General features: G+C 37.7%; 1 protein-coding gene across 2 annotated transcripts in view; it reads right to left on the bottom strand.

Moving 5' to 3' along the window:
* Positions 1–12,447, bottom strand: part of LOC150079597 (protein TANC2-like) — a 63,481-nt gene that overhangs the window by 35,138 nt on the left and 15,896 nt on the right. Inside the window, exon 1 of one of the 2 annotated variants that reach the window (XM_090383759.1) lies at positions 5,247–5,283. The exons of the other annotated variant lie outside the window; for it this stretch is intronic. The gene's annotated coding sequence lies outside the window, so the exon portion shown is untranslated. Of the gene's footprint in view, positions 1–5,246; positions 5,284–12,447 lie in introns of those variants that run through there. 2 annotated transcript variants of the gene reach the window in all.

Below are 12,447 nucleotides of genomic sequence, written 5' to 3'. Positions count from 1 at the left end.
TCTAAAAATTTAAGATGAATTACATAATAAAGCGAGAGATTCGGTACATTTTAGAGCTGGATATTAAAAGATTTATATTACTGATTTATAACCATGGAAATATTTTTAATCCGATAATCAGAAAGTTCAATTTTCAAATTTAATCCTCATTACAAGAACAAACTAGTTATATCTTTTTGCTCAAGTACAGCACAATATTTTTCTTACCAATATCCATTCTAAAGTTTATCTTCACCTCCCTAATCTGTACCAAATGACATCACGCCCCCCCCCCCCCCACCAAGAGCTTCTTTTCCGCTTCATATGGCAGTTCTGTGCTGTTTAAAACAAACGTTCTCGTGCCAGATCCATGAGTCACCATTCACAAGCCCTTTCTGATTTCCAGCAATCATTGCTAGTACATTTTAGCCTTGTTTCAAATGTTTCTGTATTCTAGCTTCAATGCTCGTAGTGTTTAAGCAACCTGACGGTTTTACCAAGAATCAGTGAGTGTATTTACCAACCGGGAAAAAAAATACCAGTAAAGGGAATAGTATTATCTTTCTCGAGACAGGAAACACAGATAAAATAACGCTGGATGCAAATAATTGTTCTGATTTTATCAAATACTAAGTATTCTATAATGAACTCAATTCCTATAAATGGATGGCTCTATGTATTGTTATACAGATAGTCGTTCTCAGAATGGTACATTCGTTTAAGAGAACAACACGGAAACTACAAAAGGGTATTAGTCCGAAGAAGTAAAGCAATGAATCAAAAATATATAAAGTTATTAATAACGATAAAAAATGAAAAGATATTAAGGAAGTCCGAACTCACCGACCCAAATAGTAAATCATCTAATATTGTTTAATATCGACGGTCAGAATAGATCAAGTTATTACCATCGCGATGGTTCTTTTTTTTATTTAGTAAAGAAGCATTTCGTTCAGACAGACCAATATAAGGATCATGATAAAATCGAAATCACAAAGTCGTGACAACAAATTTAAATTAGACTTAGATGCTGAAAAAGTGAATACAAAAATAGAAAACTGCATTGTGTGCCAGCCAGTTTTTTGCACACCAAACATCACGAAGATATGACGAATAACTCAGGAACATCTGAAAGTGGTAGATAGCCCATCTGAAAAGAAAGTGTAGATGCTATCATTGTTCTCATCAGTAACCTGTCTATCTGGTATGGTTGCTATCAGGTTGACACATCAGCACGTTCTCAACTCCAATACACCATCCCAACAGCGCCCCTAAGTGGCTGCATGCAATTTACTTAATAGATCCCTCTTGTTCGTGTGCCCTTTGAACAAAGGGTAGTATCTACTCCCATTCTGGTCTGCTGCTGCCGTCTGAACTTCCATCTTCCTCTCCCATCCTTCTCGTCTATAAATAACCGTAAATCCAGGCAGCTGCACTTTTCTTCTAAAGAATTTTGGAAACGTAGCTGTGAGGCCCCGAGGGAATATTTTTAAGGGAAGGAGATATCGACTAGTAACTGCGAACAGCTAATGCCTCCACTTTGTTTATTTCAAACATACCGTTACGTATTCGCTGTGATTCAAGGTTTTGAATGATGGACAAATGATCTCATATTTCTTTAATGGGGTCAAGCAGTAAAGAAATAAATATGTTCTAAGTAATAAAAAAAAAAAAAAAAAACCAGTTATCTTTTGAAGATGTACACGCCTGTACATCTTCAAAAGATAGTGACAAACTTCGGGAACCTATCTGAGAATCAATAATAAACAAAACATATATATATATATATTACAACATGGGTCCGAATACCCTATCCCCTTTCTGCTGAGTTAAAACTTCCTAAAATCATGATAGCCAAATAAAAGATATATTACCTCATATTTTTGGTGTAAAACAAGAACTTAATTAATAAATTAATTAATTAAAAACGGAGTTCTTTTCATTTGACGGCTACAATTTCATGAAACTAACACAAGAAGGTGATTTTTGTACCCATGCTGGTAAGAACTTGATTTTCCTCAACACGATTCCAAAGTTTGGCAGGAGAACTGTGACCCGCCATGATAGATGTAAATCAAAATTAACACTCTTAGTCAGGCCATTCTTTGGAATAAATGAAGAGGCCAACAGAAAAATAGCTCTGAGTTCTTTTCTGAAATGATGCAGTTCTAGAAACAAGTCCACAGGCCTATGAGGACAGGAGATATTTTTACAGTGTATCTTAAACAATCTTACCCCTTAGGTTACTTCAATATCTTTTGCTAGACTGTCAAACGGACAGACACCAGTTTTCATATTATAGGAGGCTCACTCCTCCCCTCCAAGAAAAAATTTCTGGTAATGACCTTGAGCAAATTTTCGCATGAGTTTTAAAAAGGAGCAATCCTATTAAGAAGAACATAGCATAAAAATTAGTTCTGGAGGCATATGAGATTAAAGTAAGTCCTACGCGCTATAGTCTATTAGCAGAATAAATAAAGTTTCACTAGAAAAATAAGATTTAACTGTATTTATTTGTTTTTAATTTTTAAATCGTAAAAAGTGAGTGCGTAAAACACTTATTTTTCAGTATTTTATCATTTGTTTATCGATTATTAATTTTGTAATGTTTATTTATGGAGGAGAACAGAAATTTTTATTTTTCCCAGGACGCAAAAATACCGCTCTGATTTACTTGTCCGTCTGTGCACCAAACCAACTAAGGCTATCGTGCTGTTTCTGTAAATTGCATATCTTTTATGGCCTGGTTTTCCTGTTTTGGCGAATAAAAAAAACAGAGTTTATGGAGGAAAAAATCACGTGGCCCTTGTCTGAGATCGACTGACTTGGTCACAGTATGAAAATAGCACACAGTCTAAAGGGCAGTGCCATTGCTTGGGGGTCTTCCACTGAGAGGGCCTTGCAATTTCCTTTTGTGAGGATAAAAATCTATAACTGAATATTTTGGAGCCTCTTTAGAAGCTTTGGCTTACGTTTCATCATGTCTTAATCGGATCCTGCTAAAGGGTATAACATTGAATCACACGGGTGCTTATAGGAGACAAGGTTCTAACAATTCTTATGGCAGACACATTAAGATACATTAACATTAATTCAGGCTTTTTTGCCTCTCGTCTGAATTATCCAATTCAGAGATTAACAAAGTACAAATGGCAAAAGCAATTTATTTTATGTTTATCGGCAAGTATCACGGCAGAGTAATTATCCCAATTTAAAATAAATGCGTTTGTTATCAATAACCAGTTGGAAATCCTATTTAGAACATGGCAATCATGCGTGGAAGTTATTCTGTCGCCCATTTTAGATGCCATCTGCGTATAATAAGATGGAGACATCCAATCTTTGTACACAAGAAAGAATACAATTTAAATGAATTGTGAAAAAGTAGGGGATGAAATGGGGAACCCTAGATTCATTAAAAATTTCTAAAAAACTTTCAAAAAACCTTGCCAATGGAGAATACCATCATAAGAAAGAGTGAAAAAATCAAAAAAACTTCATCAATTTTTAGATGAGTAAGTGTTGCAGTATCGAAACCTTGGAGAGATACACGTATATGACATCAAGTTAGTGGATTCATTCAGAAGTCACCCTTAAGAAATTTGCCAAAAACGTAACAGCGACTATTGAATCGTCATTCTGTTTGATAATGGAACATACAGATACTCCTTTAAATTTTCAGGGAAAATTCTTCATTCAAAAGCGGACTTGAAAGAACACAAAATAGGGAGTTTAAGAGTAAAGAAGCAACAGAGTAAGAGTCTAAGAGTAAAGAAGATCTTGACTTCTTCTTTACTCTTAAACAGTCCTGAGATACAGATGGAGTAGTTAGTTAATACGTGATCCCTGATAGAGAATTTGCAGTCCAAAGCAATCGTAGATCAACCATTTTCAGAATTAAGCATTGCAGAAGTTACCCTTTTATAAGAACATTTTAATTTTTTTTTCGTTTATGATACGGATGAAGATTACAAATGAAAATAAACATTGGCTAATGATACGTTACACAGCAAAACGATATAACTTAATCGTTATACAACATTCATCCAACTTCAATGTGGTCCAACAAAACTCATTACAATGTCTGCTGGCAAATGAATGAGTTACAATTTACGTGCAAATATGCAGTGGTAGACTATTAAGCTGACCTAGAACAGACGGTGAACGCACAGCAACTGTCTGAAACTTAACATATAGGTTAAATGTGGGGATTTATTAATAAGCATCACAGCACACACCCGTCGTCTACCTACAGAATTCCAGTCTGGCCACTTACCTGCCAGTTATTTGTCACTAGCATACAAAATAAGAGCCGAATGGTCAATGCAAAATAAAACGCGTTCCAAACGCAATGTGACGTCATTAACGGTTGCGAAAAAAAAAAAACGTTAAAAAAGCAGCTGGCCTGCCAAACACGGGGCGGATTTACGACGTGAGATAGGCACGCGATTACAAAGAAAGAAACCGTCATTCACCACATGCTCCAGTAAATTACACCAACCTCGACACCACGTCCAAACATTGGGGTGGTCTGCCTTTTCATAACCTATTCTAGTTACGTTACATATACCGAAGATGAGGGCAAATATGAATAGCCACTGGGTGGGCTGACCGTGCCAAAGACGCAGATAAACAAGGGATGAGTATGATAACAATTACACTTGCATTTAGGCGCGATGTATATAAACATCGATGAACTCTGATGCTAACCAATGGAGGAATTTATTTGATAACGAAATATCAGGAATGTATGGCAGCTATGTAGAAACAAGGCGGGCACATACCATCCTACACTACTACCAACAAAGTAAACCTCACTGTCATTAATGAACCTTTACAAAAAGTGGCATTTGCTAATTTTAAATTTAATTAAAATCATATTAAAAAAAACATGAATTTTTAATTCTTTTAAAAATAAAAAGTTGCTACTTCTGACTTTTAATCCAGAAAACTTTCTCTTTATCCGATGACTTTTTGATTTGATTTGTTAATTGATGTGTTTAATTAAAACTGATGCCAAATTAGTCTTTGTCCTGAGATAAATTTTTATCAACTACATTTTGAAAATTCTTCTGCTTCTATAAGTAACTTCATCGTTTGATAAAAATAATTTTTAATACATATTTTTTTAAAAAACAATCATTAAATTATTAAGAAGATGGAGAAGGAAATTATCATATAGAGCACCTCCTCTCTGGCTGCCGGTGAACAGTTTAGTCCGCCGCATCCCATTAAGGAACAACCCTCTCGCCAGCAATCTTACTTACTTTGCTTGTCACTACGCCTTTTCGACTATTCATGCATGTCTAGTGAGCTCTTCGGAAAGGTCAGAACTCCAATACAACGATATTTGGAGTGCAGTTCCTTCTCGCACACGCAGCGATAACACCCGGATGCCGCCAACTCCCACGGTGTCCAGACAGAGCTCACCGTGGCGACGATACATACATCTCTTAGTTAGGGGTGGGGGATTGGACGTGCGTGGCTTGATAGAACGATGAGAACTGAAGTGGTACAGTAAGTGAAATCACAGACATGCATTCAACCCGAGTGCATATTTATTATGTAAGCGTAGGTTTGGCACGAGAAAGAATCTTGTCCGCACATACTTCAACAAGAGATCGACGGCGAGAGCAAAGCTCACACATCTCTAGATGGAATGCATTAAGCGATAGACGAACTTCGTGAAAGTGCTTAATGTTGTTTGTTTGTTTGAACAAATGAAAAAATCAAGGCCACGCAGGCTCGATATATCTTGTTAGTGAATTGTACGTATACTTTTGGGTGGTTTGCATGAACGTGGAGAGGAAGACCTTATACCTACACCTGCCCTGAGGTTGGATGAATTCCTCTTTCAAAAGAATGATAGGGTGACATGTCCAGTGCGCTACCAAGGTGGACTGAATAAATGTGAGACTTTGAGATATTTGCTATATTTCGCAATTAGGGGGTTCTCACTGACAGTGAGGATGAAATAAAGACGATTTCTAACGCAGTCCATCGTGAAATGGCTGTCAACTAAAACAAAGCCACTAACATTGAACTAGTTTCGCTGTGTGGGACCCTCAATAAAACTATAATCTTTGCATATCTTTTTAAGTTTTACTGCCAAACCGCCGCTGTTTATTTGTGGGTATTTTGGAGTAAGTGGCATATCCCGAAAAATGGGACTAAAACCCAGGGAAACAAAACACCATAAAATACAGTTTAAGATAAAGATGGGGAAAAAAAAAAAGTAAATAAAATAAAATAAACCGGTATTATCGCTGCCAACAAGTTAAGTCACTGTGTGTAGGGGTGTGTCATATGACCTCTGAAGACCTTTATTAACCACTAAATATGGCTTGTATTCGATATGAATGTGTTAAAAATTTCCAAACATTTCAAAGATCTTCGTTTGTTCCGAACAAATCTTTTGCAACCATAAAATTGTTCTGACAGCAGAAAAAAAAAAAAAAAATGCAAACTAAATGATAATGTTATTTTGTAAGATTTCTCCTAAAGACTTATTACACTTTTCCGTTAGGTTCAAAAGATCTAATTCAATGAAACATACACAGTGGCGAACCCAAACGAGCTACAGCACTGTTGCAGTTACACTTTGAAAGCGCAATCTCAGAAAAAGGAACAGCCATGTTTCTAATTAAAAGCAAACGTTGCGCAGTAGCATGATATTGTGCCCACAAGATAAACAGATGTAGATATTTAACGTAAAAAAAAAATAATAAATAAAAATGGTACAGTAATGAAGGTCAATTTTTCATACTCACCCAATTCTTTCATCTTCTTTTAACCAAATTGTAACTAGGGAATAGTGAACCTAGGAAACTGTCCCCACTGCGCGCATCCTCTCCCAAAGAGACTATTTTTGCTCACGTGCTCTTCAAACTACAGAGCCTAACCGCCAACACAAACTGGACACCAGATGTGAGCTCTCTGACTCTCACGCCGCATCTGCTGGGAAACCTGCCCCGATCTTTCCTTCCTTCGCAACTTCCGCTGTCATCCGAGATTTGTAATCACGTGACACGCTATTCGTCAGAGTGGCGGAACAGGCAGTGTGAGACCCTGAGGGGGAGAGGGGAGGGGTAATGTTTTCTAGTGGGGAGTGAGAATGGAATGAGGCGTTTGACAGTCACAGCCTGTAAAGATCGCCGACTAGCATAGAGTAGCAGGGGGTAAGCACAGCTCGCGCTCCTCCCCAAAGCGAATATCTGGACTAGGTTCAAGTTTACGGCATAATAACGAGGTCAAGACGAAGCTAAAGGCCGTTAACGATCCAAGAGGCTTTCGTTTTTTTGAATGTCACTAACTAGGTTTCCGACGGTGAACTTCCTGGACAATACATTAACTCCCCTTTACCATAGAGCAGCTGGTTTGGTCGGAGTCACGATAATCGAACTTCAAGTAGTAATTTCAAGCATTCCCGCTTGGCGAACAGTCACGTGCGATCGATCCCCCTTATAAGATACGCGGGGGAAAAAAAGAAGTCATTAGTCTTGAATCTGTTCTAATCTGGGAACAAAAATATGAAGTTGCTACTGTTAGTAAACACAGATAAGAACTAAGCAGAACGCAAAGCTATCTGTTTCATCTCTGCTATCTGCTTTCAACTGGTGTACGTTCATTACATGTAAACGTGCACTGGATCTGTGATTGGATCTCTGGATTTGTTTGGCTATCTGGCATGACAGTTGTAATGTATTGTTCACTAATTTTACAAATTCAAACGGTAATCCTGACTGATTGGAGCCATTTATACTATGATCAAAATCTAACTTCAGCTCTACTCCCTCCTCTCACCCCTTAGGAGCTAGTTCGTAATTAAACTAACTGGTTTAGACGTTTCAGAAGTATTCGTGTATTTTAGTAATGGAATGCAAGGATCACTACCAACATCTGCCCTTTATTTTCTACTTCACGTCCTTGTCTGTCCAAATTATTGCGATAAATTGTTCAATTTATATTAAATACTCTTTACAATTATCACCAAAAATATTCAAACTCCCTTTGGTTCCACTTCCTTATCTACTGATGAGGCTGCTTATGCAAATCAGGAGCAATAAAAATCATTAAAAATACATCGCTCGTTAATTCTACGCGCTAGTAATTACGATCTATATCGCATCAATACACAACTAATCGTAAAGAACAATGACATGATCTTTAAGGTTCAGTTGGCGAGCTCCTCCCTGGTGGCAAACTGGAATACCGAGTCCCTAAACCTCCCCCAGTTAGAGCAGCTGGATTTTTCCATTAGGGTCACGACGCAGCCCAAGGTGGTAATATATACAACCCCCTTTTCCCCTTCGAAAAAAGCCATTTAGTGATAGGGAAAGGATTTTCAGAAGAACTGACTTCTAAGCGAAGTTATTTTTACTGAACACATTATAAACTTAATCCTCAAAGGATTTATTGATCTTGTTTACTTTATCGAAATTAAGAAGTAAGGCGCGATGTTTTCTTTTCTTTTTTTTTTTAATAAAGCTGTTTCTAAATACAAACTTTAAGGTCAGTGGTTAGAGTTATCTCAAGAATTCTTCCAAAGTTAAGGTGATTAATGGACTATAAAACAGTAACCAGTTTCTTGAAAGACTATCTTCTAACAGGCAGTCCTAGCACGCTGGACTCTCATATCTCAACAATTCGTACTTTATTTCAATACGTATATTATAACATATGAGCTTTCATTTCAACTGATTTAAAACATTTTTGTTGCATTTTAGTTTTTTAACTGTAATTACTTTATCGTAGTAAGCTGTATTATGAATCGGAACGTCACTGGCGAAGGGTGGGTCCTGGATGTGAAACAGGTGTGCTCCTGTTGTCGAATTTCCAAGTAATTTATCTTAAAATGCTCTTAAAATAGATTGAATTCGCATCGATGTATATTTTTCGATAAACCGTCTTCTTCCATTGAAAATCCTGGTGATGCCATTGTCTAATTTCTTAACCTTAACCGAAAGGCAGAGAATTCTAATGATTATTATCTACCTTTAGCGAAAATTCCATCAGCTGTACCATCATCGCAAAAACTTACTGGAAGCTTAAACTTTAAATAAAAAAAAATGAATATTTAAACCAGCAAGTTCCATCAGCTTCTTCAAATACGTCCTTTTAGGACGCATTTCAAGAGGACACTAAATAATAAAAAAATTGCACAATAGAAATGATTTGCGCAAAATCTAAAGGAACGCAATTCATTTGGCGATCTAGAAACGTTACACTTATCCACCATACCTTCCGCAACAAAAGATGTCACCTTCGGAGCCGTTCCGCTTTGATGCACAGAACCTGTCGGACCATCGGTAGCTGGCGATGTCATCGGTTGAGAAGTAAACTTCATTGTGATTTCTCCCTTTGCAGGTGTCAGCACCGGGAGGCGACAAGGTCAAACTGGGAACTACTCCGTCCGTCAATTCTTTAAAGCTCACTCTAGTAAAGAGCAAAGTATGGGGGGAGGGGGTACACAAAGAGATAGCATCCCGTCGTCCTCTGCGTGCTCAATACGCATCACGACGTCATTACGAGTTAGTAGCGACAGCCAACTACATTAGGTTTACATGTGCGGTCCGATCTGTAGGTCCATACGTAATGGTTGGAAAGGAATGATAATTGGCACATTAGTGGTGATTGGGTTCAACAGCTAGCCATTCTCTACAAGTGCTACTAATATACACTCCCAAATCCTTCTGTGTGGGGGAAAGGAGGAAAAACGATGTAACCTTAATTATGAAAGGAAACCTGAAACATTCTAACGTCCAAAAAAAGGTTAGGACCCACAAATCCAGAATTCCTACATCAGCAATCTCACAGCACATTATTTATTGTATTTAAGCAGTCTCTGCCAAAGTTTGGCAACGCCGCTGTCTAATATACAAATAATTTACATAAGTTTATTCTAATATATACCCTCCCCTGTTTTTGACCAATTAGGGTGGGAAAGATCCTCTAAGATGACACCAAAATAGTAAAGCGATAGAAAAATAAATACATACAGAAAACAGTTCCAAGTCCAGTTTAAAGTGTCCGAGTCCAAGAGTTATAAATAATTGTCAGCCCATTTCACGGTCCACAGAATCATCAACTGGCCGTGGAAAAATCTTGCAACGCTGGAGGTGTCTCAGTCTACACCGTTTTATCTCAGCAGCACAAGGAACTGCTTTCCACAGACTCTGAGTGGAAAGTATCCATTATATGCTCCTTTCCTTTGTCTCCGCGGCCGCTCTATTTATTCTTCTTTCTCTCCAGTTAATCTGTTACTCGTTCTCAAGCGCCATCTGTTTCTTCGTCCCTGTTTCTTCATTATATTCACGGTGCATCGTCTTAGATATTCTGCATCATCTTTAAATCTTTAAAGATTATGCACAAGACTCAACAAGTCTGTGAAGACTATTCAGAGACCAAGAAAACTGCATAAGGTTCATTTCGGGAAAACTTTTCGCGGTGGTCTCTGACATACGTTATTTTTTGGAACAAAGTAAATATTTTTCTGGAGGCTACAAGTTCCAATCTCACATAAAGATGTCGTAAAGATAATCTGAGAATCACCATTAAAAGCAAAAAAGGAGAAGACGAAGAAAAAGAATATGAGAGAGAATGCTAGCTATTTAGGCTGATGGGTGTGGTCCAGAACTCAATAATTGAACGAGTAAATCAGCATCAGATCCAAAATATAATCTGAAAGGTTTCCTCCACTGAAAGCCCTTTCACTATTAATTACAAGCAGGCATTCCTATGCGAACCTACGTCTGTTTTTGAACAGCAAAGTAAAGCGGCAAAACTTAGGCACGTGGGTCATCGATATCTGCTGCTTATATTTCCGAGAACGGACAATTAAACAAAAGAATAAATGGAATAGAGCGACAAAAACGAGTCATTTGTTAACCCCAGAAGGCAAAAGAATTTCTGTTCGCGTGCGAGTGTGCGTGTGCTTGTACGTACAGAGACCGCCTACGGGCATTTGGGCTCGTGCAAGTCCCACCGAGAGCCAGATCGCCACCTGACAAAAGAGTGGTCTATCATTAGAAGCAGTAGTTGTGTATGTCAGGGGCGTTTCTGTGTGCCCATACAAAAAACATCCTTTTTCATCAGTACCGATGGCTAACGACCAATAGTTAGCAGTTAGATGCACAAATCCAGCACTCTGACCCCTCCCCACCAAATAACACCTTTCCCCCACCAAGGTTTATTAGTAACAAAGATCTTCATTGTCATCGCTACTTCTTTACTTATATATTCATTGTCGAACAGAATACAGACTTCGTATTCTTATTTTATTAAATTGTATTCTGTTATTTTTAAGATTGAATATAATTTATTTTTAAAAATAACATTAAATCGCACTGTAAACCCTATTTTTTCATGTGTATATCAGTTCTAAGTCTTGCAGAATAATTAAAAGAAATAAGTGAGAGTAGGTTAGGAACTCGTTGAACTCGTTATTATCGTAGTTTATTAAGAATTCTAAGATTCGTAGTAGCATTTTACAATTAGTGTGCTGACCGAAGAATTAGCACCAATTCTATATGATGAGGTTCGATGGCTGGACTTTTGTTTGTAGCAGAGCAATTTGATGATTTTTTTTTTTTTTTTGAATGCTTCCGTCTTTGATTAGAAAGGAGACATTAAAAGAAATTTTAGGATTCTTTTGAGAGAATTAAGCCTCTCTCGGCAGCAGTAGACGAAACACCTTTCGGGTGTGATTTGGAAAACCCTGACGAATGGAAGGATACGACAAGGTCTTTTGTGCGTGTTATCCGCTGAGATTTGTTACTGATGGTGACTGAAGTTGAGTATTTTCACTTAACGAGAGTTGGTATAGATAAAATTTGCCATGAAAAATGTATTTCCATGACAACATATTTCTCTAAACTATTTAAGGATGAGTCATGGATAACTGCTGTGTTATGAAGCACAGACAAGAAAGTATTTGAATGATCTTAAAGATAAAAGATATTTCTTGGCTAAATGCCTAAGGGTATGAAGGAGTTTACTTATGCATGAGTAATGGACACACACACACACACACATCTTTCCTACTACCAAGGTAGTTTTAATTATATCTCATATTGTGAATACCTTCACAACGAGTTGCCATGGTATTGCACTACCTCGAATAAGTAACGCTTCACCTATGGAGAAGACTATTGTTACTTATTCTCGGCGGATACCACCACCCATATCTTTTAGATTAAACCATGCACACCATCAAGCATCTCTCATATTGTGGAGTTATACTTCATAACTGGGTTGTCACTATTTCAAGCCGACCGGGCTAGCCGAGTGGGTAAAGTACCTGCCCGGCAACCCAAAGGTCGCGGGTTCGATTCTCGCCTCGGGCTTGGATCAAAGTACTGCAAAAACCTTAGGAGGTGCAATATGGCCACAGAAGCCAATGCGCCAACAACTACCAAATCAAAAAAAAAAAAAAAAAAAAATCACTATTTCAACAACAGGGTACCAGCC

Source organism: Mastigoproctus giganteus, chromosome 10 (genome assembly GCF_048544385.1).
Source record: "Mastigoproctus giganteus isolate SK-2022 chromosome 10, ASM4854438v1, whole genome shotgun sequence".
Lineage (NCBI taxonomy): Eukaryota > Metazoa > Arthropoda > Arachnida > Uropygi > Thelyphonidae > Mastigoproctus > Mastigoproctus giganteus.
This window is presented reverse-complemented; position numbering and strand designations above follow the sequence as displayed.